Raw genomic sequence first — 26,697 nt, forward strand, 5'->3', positions numbered from 1 at the left:
TTATGTACATTATTTGTAATGTAATTAATTGGCGTATTTTTATTAACTGTTAATTTATTGATAAGTGTATTAACTAATAATGTTTGTAAAATGTATTCTATATTTATTTTTATGTAATTATTTAATTATATTATTGTCTTATTTATACAGTTTTGAGGGGTGTTATTGGATTATCTTGGGTAGTAGGAAAGGAAGTGTATTCATTTAAAATGTCTACATTTTGTTTTTTTAATTAATTTTGTGTTATTAAAATGTTTTTATTGACATTTAATTATAATTATTTATTGTGTTGATGTTTTGTTTTGAACACATTTGAATGATTTCATGTTGTTAGGTAGTTAAATGCTAGTTTAATAATGATAAGGAATTGGAGTGGCATGTGTAATCCTTCCTAAATCCAACACTTTCCCTGCATCTGCTTACATTGGTGTGAAAATAGTCAATGTAATCCCCTCAGAATTCAACACTTTTCCTGCTTTTGCTTATATTGGAGTGGGAATAGTAAATAAAACCCCTCCAAAGTAAAACTATTTCCATAAATGTTCTTATGTTGGAGTGGGCTTAGGAAATCTAAACTCTCCAAGGTTCAACACTTTCCTTACTGCTGCTTACATTGGAGTGAGAATAGTAAATCTAACACCTCCATTTCCAACATATTACCTGCTTATGTTGGAGTAGGAATAGTAAATCACTGGTATGCTTCCCCTTGTTGATACGAGAGAGGCATGACATGACACTATTGGACATGGGAATAACTATAAAGCATAAATGCTCTGTAAAATCTCCTTTAATATATCAACCTCCTTTGGCCAGTCAAGATTTGTATTGATTAATTTCAGGAAATTGTCTCCGCTACCTCTTAAGGAAACAGATTCTTTAGTGGTTTCGGGTTTTTTAAATGTGCATTTTGATAATGAAACGAATGCTAGCACCTCTCAGATTGTCAATTGCTGTTCTGCTTGGGAGATGACACAACTAGCTCACTTACCCACTAGAGCACACGAATAAGATGTGTCTCAAACGATATTTGTTTACTTAACCTCATTGAAGGTATGGTAGGAATATAGGGTGTCTTTCCCTGATTCCCACTCCTTTCTACTAGACTCACGGTCCTGATGAAGCGCATAGGGATCCATTAGGGGGACCCACTGACAGGGCGAAACATGTCGACCACTCTTCACTTTTAACACTTCAATAACACTGTTACATGGGTTGAGAACAGCGGGAATATATCTGTTTTTCTCCTCTCCTTCTGCATAAAGTGCATCTTCATCCCCGTCCGGATTTTAGCTTAACCCAGAGGACCCCCTAATAAACCTATCAGGGTACCAGTGGGTTATTTTATCTTCACTTACACCCACCACTTGGCCCACACACCCACATGCATAAATGTGGCAACTCCTAAAAGATCTCCCCCAGAGAGCCCTCCAGTAGGGCCCGTGAGGGACTGCAGATCCACCCCCACGAGAAGCAGTGCCCAATGATGATGCTTTACACTCACAAGGGTGTGTGAGGGCACAACCCACACAGGAGTACCACTCCCCATTCTTGCATACTCATTCCTACTCTTGGAGACACCTGTCCTGACTCGCAACCGACCTGGGCTGTTGAGCACTCTCTTTCCTCTAGGAACTGGTACCATTTATAGTGTTTTGCATTGCCTTTAGGAGCATTGGTACATGACCTATTTCTAACAGCTCCTTGTTGTCCCCTCTCTTGTGTTGTGGTTATAGAAGAGGTTCTATGGTCTGACCACAATCTTATTTCTTTCTGCCTACATAGGAAAAGCGTCTCTATCTTCCCAAGTCCACCTATTACCATGTATTACAGGGCCTGATCTAAATTTGATAAAACCGAGTTAAGAGACTGTTTAGAAAAATCTAAGCCTAATATTCAGCCAGAAGCTAGTATATATTTGTCTATGGAACATTTTCACTTTTGGATTGGTGGAGCTTTAGACACCTTTTAAAAGAAGAACCTCATTTTGTAAAACACTGTTGGCTCCCTGGTAAACTTTGGAATTAGAGCAGGCTAAAAGAAAGTGCAAAAGTGCAGAGAGGCTATGGAGACAAGATTACTCTGAAGCCGAAAGGGAGCCCTATAAGGCAGAACTTAAAATGTACAAAAACTTGCCGGGAGAATTATTATAATAGTGAAATTATATCTGAGAGCAATCCTGATAGAGCATTTTTCTCAGTTTTTACTGCTCTTACTAAAAATACACCTCACCACCCTAAAGTGTCTCCTACTCAAACATTCTAAACGGATTTGGTGAAATTTTTTCAGGCCAAGATTATCTCCATCTTGTCAACATTCATACCCACTGGGCTCAAATGAAAGGCCCAGAGCCAGCTGCCACTGGACAGAAGGGATTCTTAAAAATTCTATCCTGTCACTGAGGAGGAAGTTATACCTATAATTTCTTAGATCAAATCAGGTTCTCCTCTTGACCCATGCCCTATTAGGGTCATAAAAGAGATGGTGTCTTTTCTTTCTTCATGGATGACTAGGATGTGTAATAATTCTTTTAAAAAAGGAATTGTTCCTGCATGCTGAAAAACGGTCCTTATGCCTCTTATTAGATCCAGATGTTCTTTCAAACTATTGTCCTATTTGTCTTCCTCCGTTCTTTGCACAAATATTGGAAAGAAGTGTTAACAAGCAGTTAACCTCATATTGTTTAGTAAGCGGTGTATATAAGAAGTATCAATCCAGTTTCCAGGACAGTTTTAGCATTGAAAACTGTGTTAACGGCCACCACCAACGATATACAGATGATTCTGGATGTGGGTAACTCGGCTGCACTAATACTTCTTGTCCTATTGACTGCATTTGACATGGTCTTACATGCTATTTTAGTGAAAAGACTTAGGGCCTTATTATGACTTCAGCAGTGTGGCAGCGGGCTGCCACGCCAGCGCCCCACTGCCACACCATGAAAGACATATTGAGACCACCCCCCCTAATTCCGACTGGAATCCAGGTCGGGCGTCCTGCGGCAGCTGGCCCGTGGTGGTGCAGTGCTAAGGCTCATTCATGAGCCTTAGAAGGGTACCACGATGGGAACGCCATTGCACGTTCCTGCTGGGCATTGACTATCAAGTCCAAGCCCAGCAGGTATTGGGGGTGTATGCATACAGGCACACCAAGTGCACTCCTGCATGCATCCTCTGGCACATAGGCAACTGGGGGCCCTCTGGGCCCCCTTTGTTTCCTCACCGCCACACATTTCATTGCGGGCTCACCGCCATGAAAACTGTGGCAGTGAGGAAACTCCTAATAGGCTTGGCAGTGCTGCAGTGGCACCACCAGCATATTAGGGGCCTCAAACCGCTGCAAGACCGCCAGGGATCGTGGATCCCTGGCAGCGGTAGCGGTCCCATTGCGGCGTGACTGCCCTACTTATAATAGAGCGGTCGGACGATCACCGTGGGTTTGGCGGTCCATCGAACCACCAAACTCATAATAAGGCCCTTAGCTCTATTGGACTGGCTTGGTTTGAATCCTTTCGGAAGAATAGAAGGCAAGCTGTACACTTGGCTTCCTTCCATTCAGGTTTTAAGGATATTGTATGTGGTGTTCCGCAGGGGTGTGCCTTCAGTCCTACGCTTCTCAATATTTATGTGGCTGCACCTGCACATCTTATTACACCTTCTAGATTTCAATTGTATGGGTATGCTGATGGTCCCCAAATAATCTTCAGAATAGAGGGCGATTTGTCATTACTTCAGGAAAGATTCAGGGGCTGTATGATTAAGGTGGCTAACTGGATGAACTACAACTCACTTCACCTAAATTCAGCTAAAGTGGAAGTCCTGATTTTGGGACCTCTTCCATCTGGTCCCATATGTGGTGTAAAACTTCCTTGGGCAAATGCCCAGTACTCACCTCATCAACTTTCCTTTGAGTTGCACATCAATACATTGAGATGTCTACCTGTTTTTTTACTTCTGAGGCATCTTAAGAAGATTATTCAGTTTGTCCTTCATAAATCTAGGAAGTTGCGCGTGAAAACATTGGTTCTTAGCAGACTGGACTTCTGCAAAGCCCTGCATTCTGGGTTGCTTGAGTATTGAATGCGGAGACTGCAACTCATACAAAATGCAGCAGACAGGTTGATTTTTCTGGAAGATGAAATTTGATAGTGTCACTCCGCTTATTAGAAAGCTTCACTGGCTGCCCATTAGGATGAGATGTCAGTTTAAAGGCCTCTGCACGGCTCATAAACCTCTCTAACCAGTAATTAACGGTTCTTATATTTTGGACATGCTTCAGAGATATTGTCCCTCCAGGCTTCTTTGCTCTATATAGAGTGGAATGCTTACTATACCTAACGTTCGCAGAGCTCGCCTGGGGGTCAAGGCTTTTTTGGTGGTCACGGCTCTGAATTGCCTATTCATATTCGGCTCGAACCTGATCTGCTGGAATTTCATAAAGGTTTGAAATTGTTTCTTTTAACATCAACATATGTATCCTTAGTTGGTAAGCAGTACGCATGTTTGGCTTAGCACTAGGCCACCCGTTGGGTAATCACACACACAATAAACAGTAAACAAAATGAATAAATAAATCTAACTCCTCAAGTCCAACACTTTGCCTAGTATTGTATAGATTCAAATGGGAATAGTAAATGTAACCCCTTCAAAGTGCAACAGTTTCCCTGATTTTGCTTACATTGGAGTGGGAATAGTAAATCTAACCCCTTCAAAATCTAACACTTTGCCTGTGCTAGTTTAGGCAGGAGAGGGAATAGTAAAAGTCACCCCTCCGCAGTCCAACGCATTCCCTACTGTTACTTACATGGTAGTGGGAATAGTAAATCTAATCCTGCCAAAGTCCCACATTTTCCCTGCTTTTTCGTACGCTAGAGGAGAATTGTAAATCTAACCCGTCCAAAGCCTTTCCAACTTTTGCTAAAATTGGAGTTAGATTAGTTAATCTGACTCCTTTGAAGTCCAATATTTTTGCTAGTGTTGTTTATTTTTAATTGTTGCTATTTGTTTAATATTTTGTATTTTTTTAATTAAATGATTATATTGCTTGTTTTTAAATGTATTTAAGGGGTAACTTTTTATATATATATATATATATATATATTTTTTTTTTTTTTTTATTAATTGATATATGGTATTGTTAATATGTTTGTTAACCTAAAGTTTTAAGTTATTGTTAATATTAATGTCATTTTTAAAAATGCTCCAGTTATTATTTTAAAAAATTATATATATTATTTATATATTTAGTTCCCAGTATTAATTAAAACTATTTTTATAGGAATTGTAACATTTGAATTAGGTTAGATATAGGTTTTAGTTATGTATACGATTGATCATTTTTACTTGAAAGTTATTGTTTATTTTTTTTACTCAAAGTATTTTAAAATGTGTTTAATTGTTTTTTATATTTATTAAACAATATATATTATTTACACTGCTTATTAACACTTTGTTTTCAAGTATATTATTTTGTAATGTAATATTTGAAATAAATTACTTATAACGGTATATATGTTAAACTTCCCACATACTTACCTTATTTTTGATGATCTTCTGTTCCACCATATTTTTTACATGATATTTTTGTAGAAGATATCCTTGACAAGATATTCTTGTAAGTCGATATTGTTGTTGTCGATATTCTATCATAGAATCATCGTGGCATGTTTGTTACCACATACTCACTCACTCTTTCAGGAATGTTGCTGGTTGAGAATAGTATTTGTGGCTCAAAACCATGTCCTCTTGAAATACCGTCAAAGATACAAACACCTATACACAGTTTTGCTACACTCCTGCTGAATGTTATACCATTTGTATGAGTCGCTATCATTGTGCATAACATAATACCTTGTTAAACTACCAGCCATCTGAGTTACATCATGTTAAATTGTACCCCAGCTTTCTTAAAACACATGAACTCTGGTTCAGCATGCGCCACACATGACTCTTTACATCCCTATACGGAAGCGGTGCTGCTATTGTGCGGATGTTGTCAGGTAGCCGCATTTTCAAATGGGACATCTTTAGCAAATGATGGTATTTTAAGCAAATCTTGTTGCATTTGGTGGCTTGAATTTCAGCTTTCTCATAATTATGTCCTAAAAAACCACAGCATGGAAAGTGCTGTTGCCAAAGAAGCTTGGCTGATGGTGTTCCCTGACTGTGGCCCCTCTGCACCTATGGATATTAACACCCTATTTTTGTATGTGAAAAGCGTTGTCTCTCCAGGGTGTTCACTCTTCCACACACATCACACTTCCCACAAACTGTATCACTCCACTACATATGGAATGACGAAAACGTTAGACTTGTGGCATACGTAATGCTTGGGATACTGACTTGTGAGCTAGGTTTCGTGTGACTGAGCCATTTGTTCCATCAAATTATATAACACATAATAATAATTAGATCAACTGTGCAAACATGCTTGTAAACCCTGCCACTGCCACTCTCTGCCCCAACAAGGATACAAGAAGCATTCTTAGGCATCTAAGCAGTCTAGTCTTAGATGTTATCCTTGCTGCTGGCTTCTACAACAAAGCCACCTTGTTTTGAACCCTTCAATAATCACTTAATTTGCATTAGTTATATATTTTGATTTGTGTTAAATTTCTTAATGTCAGATTTCTCAATGTGACCCGGATCCATTGATTGCATTTACAACCAGGAGGCCGGAAGCCTTTTACTTTTTCTGGAGTGGGAAAAACACGGGTATCGGACCCAGCATTGCCCGGTCGTCTTGTTATTCCCCATTCTGGTTGAAATAGTTTCCACTCCCATGATTATTGCAGGGATACTGGTTGGAATTGGATATTGACACCCTTCTGTACCTGCACTTGAGGCCCTCTGTGTCTTTTAACCATTACTTCGATTTGAGTTTATTTTCACCCCATCTGTCAGCAGCTGTTTATCTCTTTGGTTTGCTCTTGTCCTGTGTTTCCTACATGGACATTGTCGTTTTCCCTACGTTTGCCTAACTATGCACCTAATGGGCCGCTTCTGCTTTGCACACGTTACCAAAGCACACACTTGTTTTTGTGCCACATTGTATTTTCACATATAGTTAGCACATGTTTTAGTATTTTGTTCTTTTCCTGGGATTTGTTCTGCACAGCCTAGGCAAGGTCAAGCAATATTGCTTTTTGTTATTCTCTGTAGTCAGTCACTAGCATCTAGACATAATAGAGACACCCAGCTGCTATTTCTGAAGACACGTTTTGTCACATGGCCCAGGACATGTTGTTCTAAAGACTTAGAGAGTGGAGACTGGCAGACAGTGCAAAGGTCCCAAGACAAGAGAGCGGCGCCAGCTGGGATGTAGAACTGCTATCTATGAATGCTAAGGTATTGGGTCTACTCATAAGTCCAGAGATCTATGATCATTTAGCTTATGCAGTGAGGGTGGGTTTAGGCAAATCTGTCAGATAATACAACAGGGCTTTTTTATTGTATATGGTCCAATAGCTATGCTAATTACATTATTGACCTGTATTTGTTTGCTAATTGTTGTGCAACTATTGCACATTAGAGCACAATAGTTTAAATACATATTATAAACTTTCCTTGTGTCTCTTTCCTCTTTTTGTGGACAAGTACGAGCAAGAGAACGAAAGGGGGTGACCTGCTACCATGATCCTGAGAGGGTCAGGAGTGTTGTGTTCTGGGGTACCAAATCACTCGTTTGTCTGGAAAAGTTAGGAGGGCAAGTGAGGCACTACGACCTAGTCGGATTTGGGCCTGTAGGTGCTGATGTGGTATGGTGACTCAGTCCCTACATGCTGATGTTATATGGTCCCAAGCATAGTTCTGTTCCTGAGCAGAATCCCTGCAACACTCTCTCTAGCTCTATTTCACACTGTCTCTGCCCTTTCCTTTCACCTTTCTTTTCTTCATTCATTTCTTTCCTTTCTTTGTAAATAGATTAAATAAATGCATATAAATATATACGTGTGTATTTATTCTCTCTTTGCTACTAAATCACCCTTTCACTCTCTTTTTCCCTCCAGGGCTTTTCTTTAGTCTTTCATGTGGCAGGTTTCTCTTTCCCTCATCTGTCTCCCGCTTTTCTTCCTCTTCCTCTCTCTCTCTCTCGCTCTCTCTTTATCTCATTCTCCCTTTCCCTATCTCACTCTCTATTTCCCACTGTATTTTTAGGGTGCAGTTTCTCCCACTCTCTCTGGGTCTCTGATTCACTATTTCTCCACGGGTATTTCTTTCATGCCCCTTCTCGACCTATGTCTTTCACTCTTTATGGATCGCTTCTTTAGTCTTTCCCCTATTTTGCTATACTTCTCTATCACCTAATTCTTCACTTCAGGTTGTACTATGAGCCCTCCTTCTTTGAGGGTCTCAAGCTTTCGCTCTCTAGTATTCTTCGTTGTCTCTCTTGTGCTTTCTCTTTTTTTTTAGTTCAATCCACCTATTCTTTCAGACTTTAATCATCTGTTCCTAAAATCTTTACCATTTCTCCATCTCTTTTTTCATGACCTTTTCCTCTTTCTATGCAAAACCGTTTCACTCTTTTCTTATGTTAAGAGTTGCTACTCATTGTCTCATTCCCTGAATTGGTCCTCGTCCTCCTCCTTTGTTTCATTCTGCACTTCTCCTACCTCGCTCTGTCTCTCCTACGTCAAACCCTCTCCATTTATTCCCTTCTCCCTCTAGATCTTTCTCCCTGACACACGCAGTCTTTGCTTATGTTTGCTTGTAGTGGCCCTTACTGTTTTTGTGTCGTTCCATGTCTCTCTTGGAATTCTCTTTCACCTTTTCCTGCTTGAAATCAATCTATCTATCTATCAACCCATCTATCTGTCTGTCCATCTATCTATCCTATTCTCGACCCCTCACCTGTTGTCCCATCCTTTTTCAGTTATTCTAGCTCCCGCTCTAACAAGAGGTCACTTTTTAACTGTTTTCTTCTCTTCCAAACTCTAGCCTTCCTTGTCTGTGTGTCCCCCTTAGCTTGAGGTTCTGAGCTTAGCAGCACAATCTTAAACCAGAGGTGGCCACTTAGGCTTGGGTTGCTCTTTTGTTGGCGTCTTGCAATTCTGAATGCTACAAAACTGAATGCTCTGCTCTGGATTGAATCCACACATTGAGATGAGTGCCAAGGAAGCATATATGGCCTTCCTGCATAGTGACTGCGTGCAAGGTATCGACATAGGCAGCTGCACTTGCATTTGGAGAGCTTTTAACATGAACATCACTTCTTGAGCTCTTGGCCAGGCACTACTCAAGAATTCATTTAGCTAAGTCATGACTGCTAATGAGGTTGCCTACTTTTCATGCATAAGATCATGTTTCCAGTTTAACTGTGTTTTGTAGAAAGAGGGATTGGATGTACCACTTAATCCAAGTTAGCAAAGATCAACAAATGATTATCGTGATGAGAATCATAGGTCCTGTGATGTGAAATGTAACACACAGATGTAGATTGACAGCATTGAAGGGCTATGCTAGACAATAATCACTGGCCTTCTAGTAAATGACCTTCTAGTCGATGGCTCTTTGGGGCTGTTTTATGCGTTAATATTTTTATTGGGCACAAACCAGTTTGGAGATACCCAACGGAGTACTGGACCAATGATGTCCATGATACTGGCAAGGACAGTGAAATAGTGTGATCAATGGACCAGTGATGTCCATGATACAGGCAAAGACAGTGAAGTAGTGTGAATAATGGAATCGAATGTGATGGATGAATCGAGGACCAAGAGAATTAAGCAGAGAGGGTGTGAGAAGATGTACCGATGATATTGGCAGTGTGGATAGCATGGAAGGCGGACTGGATGAGATTCATCTGTTTATGAGCAAGAGAGACAGCTCAGAATAAGACATTCCAGTATTTTCAAGGAGAAACTGGGGGAAAATGGGAAGTAAATCGATGGCAATGAAGGATTGCCTGTAACCAGTAGCAATCAATCAATCATAGTATTTGTAAAGCGCGCTACATACCCGTGAGGGTCTCAAGGCGCTAGGGGGGTGGAAATGCTGCTACTGTTCGAAGAGCCAGGTCTTGAGGAGTCTTCTGAAGGTCAGTAGGTCTTGGGTCTGCAGTAGGCGGATGGGGAGGGTGTTCCATGTCTTGGCGGCGAGGTGGGAGAATGATCTGCTGCCAGCGGTCACTCTTCGGATGCGGGGAACAGAGGCGAGGGCGCGGTCTGCAGAGCGGAGCTGGCGGGTGGGGGTGTAGAAGCAGAGTAGGCTGTTGAGGTACGCTGGTCCAGTGTTGGGGAGTGCCTTGTGTGCGTGGGTGGAGTTTGAAAGTTATCCTCTTGTTGACGGGGAGCCAGTGCAGGACTCTCAGGTGGGGTGAGATGTGGCTGCGGCGAGGGATGTCGAGGATCAGGCGTGCGGAGGCGTTCTTGATGCGTTGGAGCAGTTTCAGGAGTTTGGCCGAGGCTCCTGCGTAGAGGGCGTTTCCGTAGTCCAGTCTGCTGCTGACGAGGGCCTGGGTGACCGTCCTTCTTGTTTCGGTGGGGATCCACTTGTAGATCATGCAAGGGTGTTGAAGCACGAAGAGGAGACGGCGTTGACCTGCTTTGTCTTGGAGAGGGAGGAGTCGAGGATGACCCCTAGGTTGCGTGCGTGGTTGGTGGGTGTTGGGGGTGTTCCTAGTGCAGTCGGCCACCAGGAGTCGTCCCATGCCGAGGGGGTGGATCCGAGGATGAGGACCTCCGTCTTGTTCGAGTTCAGCTTCGGTCGGCTGTTCCTCATCCAGTCGGCGACGGCCTTCATTCCTTCTTGGAGGTTGGTTTTGGCAGTGTGGGGGTCCTTGGTGAGGGAGTGGATCAGCTAGGTGTCATCGGCATAGGAGATGATGTTGAGGTCGTGCAGTCTGGCGACGTGGGCGAGCGGTGCCATGTAGCTGTGGTGCAGATTGGGGTGTACAAATTCTCTCTACTTCCACAGATAGAGTAAATTCACCTATACACGCACATACACTCATCATACGCTTGGGCCCATTTCACTAACATATACTCAGATTACTCTATCAGCACTGAACCTGTGGAAAGAAAACCTTCTAAACACCCTGCATCTACACTACGGTCGATAAGACCTAATTGACACTGTCTTGAGTCATGATTTAACCAATAATAATCAACAATAATCAAATTAGAGTACTCAATAATTGACAAGAAATAACCACCAACACAGTATTTCAAATAATGGTAATTTATCTAAAATTAGTTCAAAGAAAATCAATTCAAAAGTAAAAACATTATTTTCATAATTACCTATTCTAGCTAAATGTCATAAACGAGTCAGGACAGGTCTCTCGATAGAAATCTCTCAAGTCGCCGTCCTCACAGCATCGATCCTCACCAACGCAAGTTCGGAAAGAAGTGGCCTCAGAATCCAAAATGCAATGACCACAGACCCTCTCTAGTCTAGTATATTTATAATAAATTTAACAAAAGAAGGCAACATAAAATATTTTAGATATCCGCTGAACCTCTGAGCAGAGCGAGCAGGAAAGGATGTAGCATCGCTACATTTGGAAAAATCTCCGCTCAGAAAAAACCACAAAAATAAAAAGACGGAAGACGGAACTAAAACTTGAAAATGTTTCTTTTTCATGTTCATATTTCCTCGGAACCAGCATGGTGATCACAAAGTTCATTGTGGCTCCTTTGTCTTCCAAGGACACTTGGATGTCCGCCCAAAGCTGCTGTCCTCACGGAAAACTTTTAACCAGGCGAAGACTGTGGTCAGATGACTCTCGACCATGTTCAGCAAGGCCTTCTCATCAAAATCTCAGCACTCGAATGTAGGCTTTAAACGGTAGCCATTTTTAAATAGGCCAAAACGTACCATCTTAATTAAAAGAGACAAAAACAACGTTACCACAGCATAGTGATTAAACAGTGTTAACCCCACTAATACCCTTATGTATATGTAATTATCTAGCCTTTGCAACACAAGAAAAGCATTAGTACATGACATTTAAAAAGCGTTTTTGTGCTTTAAAATAAACAGCACTCAGCAACATTTATTTAATTAAACATGCACATTATTAGTAAATAACATGAATGCATCCCCACGTGTAGTTTTCTCTTGTTAATTCGTATTGATTAATCAGAACATTTACACAAAACAAATAATTAGTAGTTATAAATTAATAATTTTAATTTTCGACATATAGACAAACCGGAGCTTAAAAACCCAATAGATTTTCAACAGAACCAAATAAACAACCCAAAAAAAAAAAAAAAATGTTGTCAAATTTAATCCCAATTTTTAGGAGAAACTGGAAATGTCTTTTTCTTTTTCACAACACTAGACACCAGACTCCCTTTCATCATCCCTCTTTGTCTCCAAATAAACACTCTCCCTCAATTCTTCTAATTCTATTTCTTGTGGATCTCTTTTTCTTTTATTTCTCCTTTCAATATTTCTTTTAATTAATTTATTTTTCCCTCCCCTGTTTTTACAACACAAACACACCAATCTTAGTATCAATAAAGCAACAATTATACAAGTCAAAGGAAACAATATCTTACCTATAATAGTACTACCTATTTTTGCAATAAAACTCTTATCAGCAACTATTTTATTAGCTATTTTAGTCCAAATACTCTCAGCTTCCAGTGGTACTAATTCTTCATGCAAATCAGTAATATTTTTGATATAGACCTTCAAGTCTTTGCTTTCGTCTGGAATGTAAGTGCAACAATGTTGAACTTTCAGCATTCCACAGACCCCACCCTCCTTGGCTAATAGAATATCAAGGGCAAGTCGATTTTGCATAGACATGGCACGTACGGCAATCAATTCCGTATTCACCAAAACAAACCCTCCAGCGGTATTTGTCGATAAGCGATCCACCACTGTTGGCAGTTTCCGAATTCCATATGCATTCAAAGAAATTCCCACTGCTGGAATTAAAGCTCCAAAAATGTCACCCACTATTTCTGACCAAGTTTCTCTCCTAAAACGTGTTAATAAATTAATATGTTCTACATCTTCTATTCTATCTATATGAAAAATCTTTGGAAAGACCAGGCCCACATAACACGTGCCATACCAATGGTCAGGCAACTTGTAATAAGCCTTGTTCCCACAAACATAATACACTCCTGGGAAAACTGGATCCTCTCCTCCTCTAAAACCCCATCCTGTTGCAATGAAGTATGTATCATGACACTCACTAGTCCCAACAAAGTATGTATCATATTGGGATTTCCTTCTTGTAATACACAGCTTACCCTTCTGTGGTGCATCTAAAGCTAAAGTTGGACTAGCTCCATTTCCCAATTCTTTTCCCATCTCAATGTCCCAAATTGTCTCACTCACTTTGTATTTCCCTGCCTTTTCATGCATGCTCAATCTCCTTTCCTCCACCATGTTTAGGAAAGCTTTCTCCTCTTCTTTCAAACTGCAAGTTAAATTATTCTTAAAAATGTAATCTAATGTTAATTCTTCTTTTTCAATGAAAATCTCACCAAAAATGTTAGCTTCTTTAGCTGGATTCAGCTTTTCATTCATAGGCAATTGCCCAAAAATACTATCTTTGTTAGACATCTCATAATCTATTTTCCCTAACAAATAAAAAACACTACTTAACACACTACAAGAAATTCCATACGTAGCTGGTAAATGGTGATAAGTAACACCCTCTGAAACGGATGCAGGTAATTGCATACAAACGTAGCAATCCCTAACTTCCATTGTCTTCACATATTCGTACAACAATTTCGAAAAAACATTGCTAGAAAAATCATTAATTGACCTATCTTTATGCATGTAAGTATTACTAATTCTAGTTGGAACTACTTTTTGTGAACTTTTCTCTACATTAGTCTCATTCTCAGTATGTATTTCAAATGTACCTATTGTAACTCTAAATGTAACTAATAAAGCTAAAACACCCCATAGTAGCATCAATATTCCAGTACAGCAACAGCACATTCTACACCATCTTTTCAAGAAGGCACATTTACTTTGATTATTCTCTATGTTAGCCATTTTACTACTTTGACCGTGTCTTTTGACTTAGCCTCTACTACTCCACTACTGCTATTCTTTATTTTTTTTTATCACTTCAGACAACTGAATTTCAGACTTTCTCCTTTTCACTTTTCACCCAGTGATTTCTTCAGTTCACTCAATTTGGATATTCATCACTTTTCACTTCTTCTTCTTTAGCAACATCAAATTGTATCAGATCATCAACAACATCCTGTGCATCCGACTCTTCTCCAATGTCAGTCAGGATAACTTTTAAGATTCCAACAGATTTTTCCTTTTCCTCAACCACTTTTCTCAAGATCCCCTCCGGATTGTCTCGATTCACTGTTTCTTCTTCTTCTCCTCCTTCAGACAGTGCCACATAAGACCATTCCGGTGATCTGTACTTTTGGTTGGGTCTTCTAATTCTCTTTATCTCCTCGGGTTCTCTTGACTCCTTTTGCTCCTTTCTTTTTACTTCATTTTGACTCGACACCTCATTCACTTGTTCAGCTTTCGATGTATTTGCTCTTATCAGTCTGTATCTCAGCCTCTTTACTCTGTTGTTAGGCCAAAAATCTCCTCTTACAACCTTTTTCGGTCTTGTTTCGGTATTATTTCTTTCTCCAATCCAAGTTCTCTTTCTCAGAACTCGACCTTCTGATTTTTCATTCTCACTTTCATCCGATTCTGTTTCAAATGCCTCTTGTTCTTCAGCAGTTTTCTTTCGCTCCACAGTCTTTTTCACCACTTTTTGAGACTTCCCTACTTCTTTCCCTCCTCGAGTCTCCGACACGCAATCTTCTTGCTGTCTACTTGTCCCTTCACCCAGCTTATCAGGAATGTTCCCTACACCTCCTCGGGGGTCTTCCGCAATCTGTCCCTCTCTATCTTCTTCTGACCCTACTTCTTCAGGTATAATCTCAAGTGGTTCTTCAATCTCCTCTTCTGATTCAGGAGTAGTCTCTGTGGAATTACTCTTTTCTCTTCTTTTTCCTCCACTGCTTTTTGGAACTTCAGGCTCTCTTACAGAATCTGATCTCCCTTCTGAGACTCTCAATGGTTCTCTTGAAGTCTTTTCTGCTTCTTTTTCTGAACTTTGATTTTTTTCTCACTGGTTCTGGGTCTTCATCATCACTGGAATCTGATTCTTCAAAATACTCCTTGCCAGTCCCATCCTTTGGGTTTGGAACTCTCAGAGTATGACTCGCATGTACCCAGTTTTTCACACCAGCACACTTCACTGCAGTTGTCGTAGTCAAAATAACTTGTCTTGGCCTTCCCCACCTTGGAACCAAGCAATTTCTTCTTCTGTGTACTTTAATCCTCACCCAGTCCCCTGGACTCAGATCATGAGCTTGCTTCTTCTCAAGTGTGGTAGCTTCTTCTCCAACCTGGTGAAACACAGAATGAACTGCGTCAGCCAGGCCTTTACAGTAATCCAAAATCATGTCATCAGTTATTGTCATCAACTTATTGACAGGTACAAATGCATGACGCATTGCACGTCCCATCAAAATCTTGTGTGGACTCAACCCAGTAGTTCTATCTGGAGTAGATCTAATAGTCATTAGCACTAGAGGCAAGACATCAGGCCATTTCATTCCAGTGGCTAAACACATCTTACCAATCCTGTTCTTGATTGTGCCATTTATCTGTTCAACCACGCCAGAAGCCTCTGGCCTGTATGCACAATGTAGCTTCTGCTGTATGCTCAATGCTTCACAAATCAAACTCATGAGCTCATTATAGAAGTGTCCACCTCTATCAGACTCAATCGTTACTGGAAACCCGTACCTAGGAATCAACTCTCTTAACAGTAACTTTGCCACTGTTATTCCATCATTTCTCCTAGTCGGATAGGCCTCCACCCATCTTGAGAACAAACAGACTACCACTAGAACATACCTCAGTCTGTTCACTTGGGGCATTTCAATGAAATCTACCTGCATTCTCGTGAAAGGACCACCTTCTCTGCCTATCGTTCCCAGACTCACCACTGTCTTTTTCCCAGTGTTAAATTGCTGGCAAATCAAACATCTTTGACAGATGCTCTCTGCAATTGTCCTGAACTTTGCATTGTACCAAGTCTGTTTAAAAGACCTGATCATCGCATCCCTTCCCAAATGTCCCTGGCCATGATACATCCTTGCCATTGTCGACAGCATAGAGTTAGGCATGACTGGTCTGCCATCTCTATAGACCCAAACATGGTCTGTTTCTCTTGGGGCACAACCTGCCTTGATCCAGTCTTTCTTTTCTTCCTTTCCTGCCTCATCCTGCAACTGTTTCACTTCATCCCACGTCTCTAGGACATTAGTAAACATCACAGAACAAAAAGACATTTCCCCTTCTCGTTCCCTATTAATCGAGTGATTGTTCTTAGCACAATATTGTGCAATGTCGTTGGCAAATCTGTTTCCAACTGTCACAAAATCATCTCCCTGTCCATGAGCAGCACATTTTACAACTGCTAATTCTTTAGGCAGCTGTATCGCCTCAAGCAATTTCCCAATCACTTCAGCATTCTTTATTGGAGTCCCACTCGACGTCAAGAAACCTCTCTGTAGCCAAAGTTGGCCAAAATCATGCACAACTCCAAATCCATACTGACTATCAGTCATCACAGTCACTCTCAGATCTTTCCCAATCTCACAAGCTTTCGTCAATGCCACCAATTCTGCAACTTGTGCAGATTTCACTCCTTTCAATGGTGATGCTTCCATCACTTCTGAAACCTTGCACACTGCATATGCTGCACTCAGCACACCCTCATCATTCCTCAGACATGATCCATCTACAAACAGCACATGATCACTCTCAAGTAAGGGAAGATCCCTTATGTCTGGTCTCGGTTTTGTACAGTAATCCAGCACATCCAAACAATTGTGATCATCTTCTGTCTTCACACCCACATTTTCAATATCCGGCAATAATGTCGCTGGATTCACATTCACACATCTCTCCAGAGTCACATTTGATGCTCCCAGAATGACTTTCTCAAATTTAGTCAGCCGACTATGTGACATATACTGAGTTCTGCTTCTTGTCAAAAGAATTGCCACATTATGAGGTACGAATACCCTTACAGGATATCCCATTATAATTCCCTCACTCTGTTCCAGACTTCTGCATGTTGCAGCCACAGATTTCAGACAACCTGGTAAACCCACAGCTACAGGGTCAAGTGTCGATGAGAAGTACGCAATTGGCCTTCTCAGTAATCCATGCTTCTGGATTAACACTGAAAGTGCACATCCATTTCTCTCACTACAGTACAATTCAAACTCTTTCTCATAGTCTGGCATACCCAAAGCAGGGGCTTCACACATTCTGCTCTTCAGCTCCTCAAATGCTGCCATTTGTTCTCCATCTAGTTCCAATGGATCTGTCATCTCACTTTTTGTCAGCTTAATCAGTGGCTTTGCTATCAGGGAGAAATTAATTATCCACAGACGACAATAACCCACCATTCCCAGGAACATTCTCACTTCCCTCTGGGTCTTTGGGGCTTTCATTTCTCTGATAATTCTGATCCTGTCATCAGTCACTTTTCTTAGACCTTTTTCAATATTGTGTCCAAGATAATGCACCTCTTTCTTGCAAAATTGCAATTTAGCTGGAGATACCTTTAACCCTCCATCTGCCAGATGATTCAGTAAAGCTATGGTATCTACTTCACAAGCTTCACGTGTCTTTGATGCCACAAGTAGGTCATCAATATACTGCACTAGTACTGAATTTTCAGGCATAATCAAGCTCTCCAATGATTTTTTCAATAACTGATTGAATATCGAAGGACTCTCTGTATACCCCTGTGGGATACGACACCATGCTAAAATACGCTGGCCAAACCTAAATGCAAAAATCGGCTGGCTGTCATGATGCAATGGAATTGAAAAGAAAGCATGACACAAATCAATCACTGTGTACCACTCAGCCTCATGTGGAATCTGATACAAAATCACTGACGGATTTGGCACAATAGGACAACATGCCACCACAATTTGATTAACTTTTCTCAAATCCTGTACAATCCTGAACTTCCCATTAGGTTTCTTTAGCCCCATTATCGGTGAGTTACACGGGCTACTCAGTAGTTCTCTTAAGACTCCTTGTTGAATCATTTTCTCAATAATAGGAGTTATTCCCTCAATTATTTCTGGTGTCATTTTGTACTGAGGAATGTTAGGATAAGTAATTCCTTCTTTCACTGCAATTTTCACAGGATCTACATTATTCATCAATCCCACATCCTCTCCAGTAAAATCCCAAACTGTCCTTTTCACTGTGTCTCTCAGCTCTTGAGGCAAATCCTCTGGATCAAACACAGCATATGCACCAATTAACTCACTCTCTCTATTTTCTAGAGTCATTCGATACAAAACATCCTCATCTGGTGTTTCAAAAGCTATTCCATCCGGTGTACAAAAAATTGTACAGTTCATTTTACAAAGCAGATCCCTGCCTAACAAGTTCACTGGACTAGTGTCACAGACAATAAATCTGTGCATGTCTGAAAATGTCCCTATTTGTACTCTTACTGGTTCAGTAAGACGTGTCTTGATTTGTGTATTGGCTACACCAACTACTTGGATTGCTTCATCCGAGAGAGGAAGATTTCTAATATCTGTTGACCTGACAGTTGATCTTGTCGCACCTGTGTCTACTAAAAAAGTAACACCTTCTTCATTTATTTTCCCATCCACAAATGGTCCTGCCTGGTCTATTTCTAGAGTTGCACCAAGTATGCACTCTTCCTCCTCTCTTCGGCACCGTCAATAATCACCTTCAGACTCACTCCCTTCATTCTTTAACAAGTACTGCTGTACCTGGTTAGAACGCCTTGGTTTGTTTACCTGCTCATCATTGTAGAATCCCGAATCCTGATTGTACTTTTGTGATCCTCTATTCTGCGGCAAGGGCGGTTTTGGCTCTTGACTCTGCTGTTTCACAACAGAAGGTTGTTGCTGCTGTCGATTAATCCCTTCGTTCTGCACCTGTTGATTTAAGGTTTTATCCTCATTATTCGCTAATGGTGGATTGGTACATTCAGATCTCCAATGTCCCAGTTGGCCACAGTTGTGACACGGGAACTTCTTTTTGGCTTCCTCAAGATTCCCCTTTCCTTTCCCTGCATATCTAGGCCTATTCCCTGGATTATTTCCTGCATTATTCGCCTGTTCCACCAACTGTGCTTCCTGTCTTTCCGCAACTTTCACTTGTGCCCACATTGCTTTCTCTTTCAGCTTTCTCTGTTTTGCTTCAATTTCATCACTGAAGTATTTTGCATGTCTCAAAATCTCATCTATTTTCTTACTCTGCCAGTCCACTGTATGCTCACGAATTCTCTCACTAATCTCAGGTCTCAGGCCATATACAAATCTGTATACAAAATGACTCAAATCCTTGTCACCCAGGTGTTCATCCCCACTGAATTGTTTAAAAGCCAGTATCAGCCTCTCATAAAAAGCATGAACCGATTCTTTTGCTTCCTGATGTGTTCGATCTATTTTAACCCAGTCTGTCTCTTTTGGAGGTACTTTATTTTTCAGATATACGATCACCTGCTCATACTTTCTCATTACCTCTGGATCTGGGGCTCCTGTTCTCTGATCTCTTGGATATTCCTCAGTAGGCCAACTTACAACTATTTTACACTCAGCCCACAAGTCTGCTGGAACAATTATATCAAACAGACTATTCAGGTCAATCCACAGCACTTTTGACAATTTCACAAACCTGTCTACCTGCCTATACCACTCGACGGGCTTTTCTCTCAGTCGAGGGAAATCATTTGTAAATGATAAAATATCCTGTCTGGTCCATGGAACATGTACATATCCTCCTCCAGGTATTTCTCTCATAGGATAAGCATCCACTGTGTTCTCTTTTTCTCTCACAGGAAATGCTGAATAAGTCCTTTCTCCTGATTCTTCTCTTTTCTTGTACCACCTATCCTTCCACTTCTCAACATCACCCCATTTTCGCAAAAAAGCGATCATCTCTTTAATCTGTCCTGTTCTACCAGCACCATTCAGATTTTCAATGTCTTTGTCTGTGAAATCCATCCTGTAAGACTTCTGCAAAGCTTTCACTTTATCAATGTCAACTCCGTGCTCATTCGCTATTGCTCTTAATCTGTCATGTGTATTTTTAGCTCTCCAGGTGATATTTTTACACATAAATAACAATTCACCATCATGATGATTTTTCAGAATTTCTGTAGGAACTGTCCCTGCAACAAGCTCTTCTAATTCTACACGTAACCTAGCCACATCAATTGCATGTGAATCTTTATCCCTCTTTTGAAGAACTTTCATCCATTCATTCAAATCTTCAGCTGTTATTTCAGTAGATTTTCTCACTGGAACCACTTTCTTCTGCGGTTCTAAAATCGGCATCCCTGAACAACTAGCTTCACTAGCATCCAATCTTGAATTAGACTGTATCTCTAATCCTTCACTACATGTCTCATGTCTGGATTGTCTCAAATCATCATTTTCTGTCCTTTTTCCTGAATCTCCTGAAGGACCAGCCAAACTTGTCAATCTATTCCCAACATATGGAATCACCAAACTATTTTCACCCGTCCTCTGCTTATCAAAAACAGGCATAACCGGACCTATGGTTACAGGCACCGTAACAGCTTCTAGATTCTTTGTCAGCTCTCTAATCTTTTCAGTCAACTCCGATGTAGTTCTGGCTAACTCTCTCGTATTCTCGCCACCGCTTCTATTCTCTCTTTCCCTGAAAGGATTACCACTTCTTAACTCAGGTGTCACATTTTCTGTCTCAATGATACGCAATGTATCTCTTATCGGAGAAACAACTGGTGTGCTCTCTTCTGGTTCTGGTCTATATGGAGGTGGTCTTTTGTAAATCATGTCATTCAAGACTTCATCCTCATACTCATTAACTCCATATCTTCTCACTTCTGCCTCAGGAACCCTTTCTGTACCCTTCTCTTCAACTGTTCTCATAGGGTATAATCCCTCTGACATACTAGCATCTCGCCATCTTTTCATTCGATCATGATGAGTTTCACGATCATGTCTCCTCCCAAACATGTATCTGTAATTTCCTCCAGACCTCTGCTTTTCTCGCTCATGTACTTCCTCTTCCCATTCCACTAAAGCCTCAAACTGTGTCGGCCTTGGTCTTGGGTCAAGACACAACATCTTCTCCCGCAAATTTTTCAACACGGCCAGAATAAATGAACCATGTTCTGGAAATGCTAGAACACCATCTTCTTTAGTATACCTAACCCATTTCTCCAACCATATACAGGTATGATACCCATATCTCGCAGCCATAAAGGATGCAGGTGTTTTCGATGGAGGTAACAATTCACCTTCTCTCGTTTTAACATCTTTATCCTTGTCGAACCAATTTTTAATCTTTCTGAACAAAGATTTTTTCTTTTTCTTTTCTTGGTAATACATTTTAGCTTTTACCAAACTTTCTAATCCCTTCCGAAATACAACTGAATAGTACGATGTTTTATCCAATAACAGCGCGACTCACACTAACGCACCAATCCTGGAGCGTCTACGTCACAAGAGTATAAGGTGACTCTTTCCAATCCTTGCGCGGCTCACACCAACGCACCAATCTCAGCGCGAGCACTGTTCTGATCCAATATCCAATCAGAGCGCGGTCTGTTTGACGTCAGCAGTCGCTGCAGTCTCTCCTGCTCCTGTCTTCTGTCAGTCGTCTACCCCTCCTTTACAAAACTTCTCAGTAGACTTCGTGTCAGATTCTACAAAATCTATTAGTTACAACATATAAACATCTCCATTGTCTGCTTCGCTAACCAAAGAATAGTAAAGAAAATCTATTTCACAAGAATCCCGTCTTTCACTCACTTCTGTTTCAGTACGGAATTAATACTCTCGTTGACACAGTAGCACATCCCTCTACTCTGCCCTTCTAACATGCATTCATTAACTGTTTCCTCTAGGACTGCTCCAAAGAGTCTTACAATCAACTAAATGTATGAGCATTCACGCACATTCATACAAGAAAATGTAGTACATACACACAGAATCCTGCTTTTCCCGAGAACAGCGAACAATCTGCCCCACTACAGAATTATAACATACGTTAACCAAGCAGTGTTTACCTCTGCCCAGTCCTTCAAACAAGCTCAGAGAATACCTATTACTTCTCCCGCGATAAGCTTTAACGGTGAACCTTACGGATCCCTGGGACTTAAGACCAGAGTTTCACAGATAACCTTCGCTACCATACACACTCCTTTTTATACCAGAAATATTTCTAATTGTAACACACAATGATGTCACTAATTCCGAACACAGACAATGTGACGCGCAACTTCAATTGTCACACGTTTTTTCTGCATACGTACAGGACCAACAATCCCGTCTTTCCCGAGAGCAGCATATACTTCCCTCTGCCCTACTACGGAACTGCTACCAGCTCCCAAATTCCAGAAGCACTACATATAACGCAACATGACGACTTCAACATATAGTATTAGTACATATACCATCATCAATCAATAATGTACAAATCAAAAGCCAATGTACAAGCAATCTAATCAGATCAAGACAATCATCAAAACCATCAAATTCTGCTACCAGGAAATTGGTGCAGATTGGGGTGTACAAATTCTCTCTACTTCCACAGATAGAGTAAATTCACAGATACACGCACATACACTCATCATACGCTTGGGCCCATTTCACTAACATATACTCAGATTACTCTATCAGCACTGAACCTGTGGAAAGAAAACCTTCTAAACACCCTGCATCTACACTACGGTCGATAAGACCTAATTGACACTGTCTTGAGTCATGATTTAACCAATAATAATCAACAATAATCAAATTAGAGTACTCAATAATTGACAAGAAATAACCACCAACACAGTATTTCAAATAATGGTAATTTATCTAAAATTAGTTCAAAGAAAATAAATTCAAAAGTAAAAACATTATTTTCATAATTACCTATTCTAGCTAAATGTCATAAACGAGTCAGGACAGGTCTCTCGATAGAAATCTCTCAAGTCGCCGTCCTCACAGCATCGATCCTCACCAACGCAAGTTCGGAAAGAAGTGGCCTCAGAATCCAAAATGCAATGACCACAGACCCTCTCTAGTCTAGTATATTTATAATAAATTTAACAAAAGAAGGCAACATAAAATATTTTAGATATCCGCTGAACCGCTGAGCAGAGCGAGCAGGAAAGGATGTAGCATCGCTACATTTGGAAAAATCTCCGCTCAGAAAAAACCACAAAAATAAAAAGACGGAAGACGGAACTAAAACTTGAAAATGTTTCTTTTTCATGTTCATATTTCCTCGGAACCAGCATGGTGATCACAAAGTTCATTGTGGCTTCTTTGTCTTCCAAGGACACTTGGATGTCCGCCCAAAGCTGCTGTCCTCACGGAAAACTTTTAACCAGGCGAAGACTGTGGTCAGATGACTCTCGACCATGTTCAGCAAGGCCTTCTCATCAAAATCTCAGCACTCGAATGTAGGCTTTAAACGGTAGCCATTTTTAAATAGGCCAAAACGTACCATCTTAATTAAAAGAGACAAAAACAACGTTACCACAGCATAGTGATTAAACAGTGTTAACCCCACTAATACCCTTATGTGTATGTAATTATCTAGCCTTTGCAACACAAGAAAAGCATTAGTACATGACATTTAAAAAGCGTTTTTGTGCTTTAAAATAAACAGCACTCAGCAACATTTATTTAATTAAACATGCACATTATTAGTAAATAACATGAATGCATCCCCACGTGTAGTTTTCTCTTGTTAATTCGTATTGATTAATCAGAACATTTACACAAAACAAATAATTAGTAGTTGTAAATTAATAATTTTAATTTACGACATATAGACAAACCGGAGCTTAAAAACCCAATAGATTTTCAACAGAAAACTCTGCTCCAGCAGATGTTGAACAGCGTCGGGCTGAGGGATGAGCCCTGGGGTATGCCGCAGATGATCTCGGTGGCTTTGGAGCGGAAGGGGGGGAGGCGGACGCTCTGTGTTCTGCCAGAGAGGAATGAGGTGGTCCAGTCCAGGGCCTTCTCTTGGATTCCGGCGTCATGGAGGCTTGTTCTTAGTGTGCGGTGGCAGACCGTGTCGAAGGCGGCAGACAGGTCCAGGAGGATGAGGGCCGCGGTTTCTCCGTTGTCTAGCAGGGTCCCGATGTCATCGGTGGTGGCGATGAGGGCAGTTTCGGTGCTGTGGTTGCTGTGGAACCCGGACTGTGAAGGGTCTAGGATGCTGTTCTCCGAGGAAGTTGGTCAGTTGTTTGTTGACGGCCTTCTCGAGGACCTTTGCCGGGAACTGGAGCAGAGAGATGGGTCGGAAGTTCTTGAGGTCCTTGCAGTCCGCCTTGGTTTTCTTGAGTAAGGCGTTGATCTCTGCATGCTTCCAGCTCTCCGGGAAGATCGCTGTCTCGGAGGAGATGTAGATGGCTTTCCGGAGATAGAGTGCGATGGTGGTGCTGGTTTTGTTGAAGATGCGATGTGGGCAAGGGTCTGACGGGGATCCGGAGTAGACGGTGTTCATGATCATGATGGTGTCGTCGTCATTGATGTTGGTCCAGGAGAGCAGGCGGTTGGTGCGGATGGTGGTAGTGGGGGCGGGGGTCTCAGTGGTTGCCAGAGCGGTCGCAGAAGCTGAAGTGGATGTCTGCAATCTTGCGATGGAAGAAGGTGGCCAGCGAGTCGCATAGGTCTTGCGAAGGTGGGATGTCGTTGGTGTTGGAGCTGGGGATGGAGAGTTCCTTCACGATGTTGAAGAGCTCTTTGCTGTGGTGTGCGTTGTTGTCTAGGCGGTCTTTGAAGGAGGCCCTTTTGGCGGATCTGATGAGGTGGTGGTGTCTGCGGGTGGCGTTCTTGTGGGTTGCTTAGCTTTCCGGTGTTCGTTCCCGGATCCAGTTCTTCTCCAGCTTTCGGCAGGTTTGCTTGGAGGCCTTCGGTGAACCAGCTGGCTTTCTTGCTGGTGTGGCTGTTGGAGGGTGTTGGACCCGGCCTCGTGGCGTGGTCCTTAACCCCCTGGATTGTGCCCGTTCCCCGCCCCGGCCGTCACGGGCCACCCGTCTGAACTGCACCAAGGCCCTTCACCCGGAGCTGCACGTGGACGCATACTCCTCGTGGCTCCGCCATCTTGTTGGCATCCACGTCGCACCGTGCACCAGCCGGCGCGACCCCGCTCAACCCGGCCTCGACCCCAGCGAAGCCCCGACGTCGAGGCACCACGAACTAGCCAGGGGGTGCCGCAGGAACCATTCATCGCCCCGGCGGAGGACAGTATCGATGGGACCCCCAACTGTCCTCCCCTCTCAAGGTGTGATCGCCCTGCAACTCCCATGGGCCTGGCGCCTCTCCTGCTGGGCGTCTGGCCACCTCCACCCGGCCACTCCGCCCCCTCGGGCGCATCGGTCCGGACATCAAAGGGCTCCAGACCTATATCTGGGGCGACCCCACCACAGCTCGGCAGTTGTATCCCGGAGTCGAGAGCCCTGCTGATTGAATCGCGGCTGACCCTACGGAGAAGAACTCTTGTCGGAACCATCACGAGCCCTGCTGACTGCGTCGCGGCTCCCTCCTGTGAACCCTGTTCTGAACCACCTGGAACATCGGAGCCCTGCAGACGCTGTCGCGGCCCAACCTCGCTGGAACCTTCCTCGGAGCCCTGCTGACGACGTCGCGGCTCGAGCTGAACAGAGACCATCTTGAGAGCCCTGCTGATTGAATCGCGGCTCTCCACGAACTGTACGCCAGAGCCCTGCTGACGCCGTCGCGGCTCGACCCCTCCGAGATCGGAGGTCCTCCAGCGTGAGGATAAGAACTGGGCCCCAGGTACCCTCGTACCACATTCCTGCCAAAGACTGTCCCGCTACCCCTACCCTTCCAAAGAGACATTGAGACTTTTGGTGGATCCCTCGATCCCTTCGTGTAAATATTGAGCTCGTAACCTTTTTATTGATGATAAAGAATTGCTTGTCTTGAGACAACCTCCTTGAGTCCGGTGTGGTGGTGTTACTGTGCTAGTACGGGATAGGAGAAGGATCTCTCAGGAGACTTCTCGGCAGCGCTCGGCTACTGCGTGCAGTGAGAGGGCCCCCCCCCCTTGGTGGTCTCACCGACTCCTCGGGGTCCGCCTTCCAACAGAGGGCTTCTTGAGCGGGGCGAGGGTGTTGGCGCAGTCATTGATCCACTATCTGAGGTTGCGAGCTGCGGTGGCGGGGTCAGTCGGGTCTGCAAGTGGGCTCCGGGCGAGGGTGGTGGATAGCTGGTCTTCGGTGACTTTGCTTCAGCAGCGCCGCGGCATCTGTTGGGTGCGGTGGTGTGTGGTGGGTTTCCGGAAGGAGAAGTGGATGCAACGGTGGTCGGTCCAGTGAAGCTCGGTGATGTGGTTGAAGGAGACGTGGGAGCTTGCGGAGAAGATGGGGTCAAGCGTGTGGCCGGCAGAGTTAGTGGGTGTTGTGATGAGTTGCCTGAGTCCGAGGTTGGCGAGGTTGTCGATCAGGGTGGTGGAGTTGGTGTTGTTGTTGTTCTCGAGGTGGAAGTTCAGGTCCCCGTGGAGGATGTAGTCCATAGAGGCGAGGGCGTGTGTGCTGACGAATTCGGCGATGGAGTCGCTGAACTGTGGTCGGGGACTGGGGGGTCTGTAGACGAGGGTACCTCTGAGGATGGTGTTGGGGTCGGTGTGGATCTGGAAGTGCAGGTGTTCGGCGGTGCTGAGG

Source organism: Triturus cristatus, chromosome 1_1 (genome assembly GCF_964204655.1).
Source record: "Triturus cristatus chromosome 1_1, aTriCri1.1, whole genome shotgun sequence".
NCBI classification, from domain to species: Eukaryota; Metazoa; Chordata; class Amphibia; order Caudata; family Salamandridae; genus Triturus; species Triturus cristatus.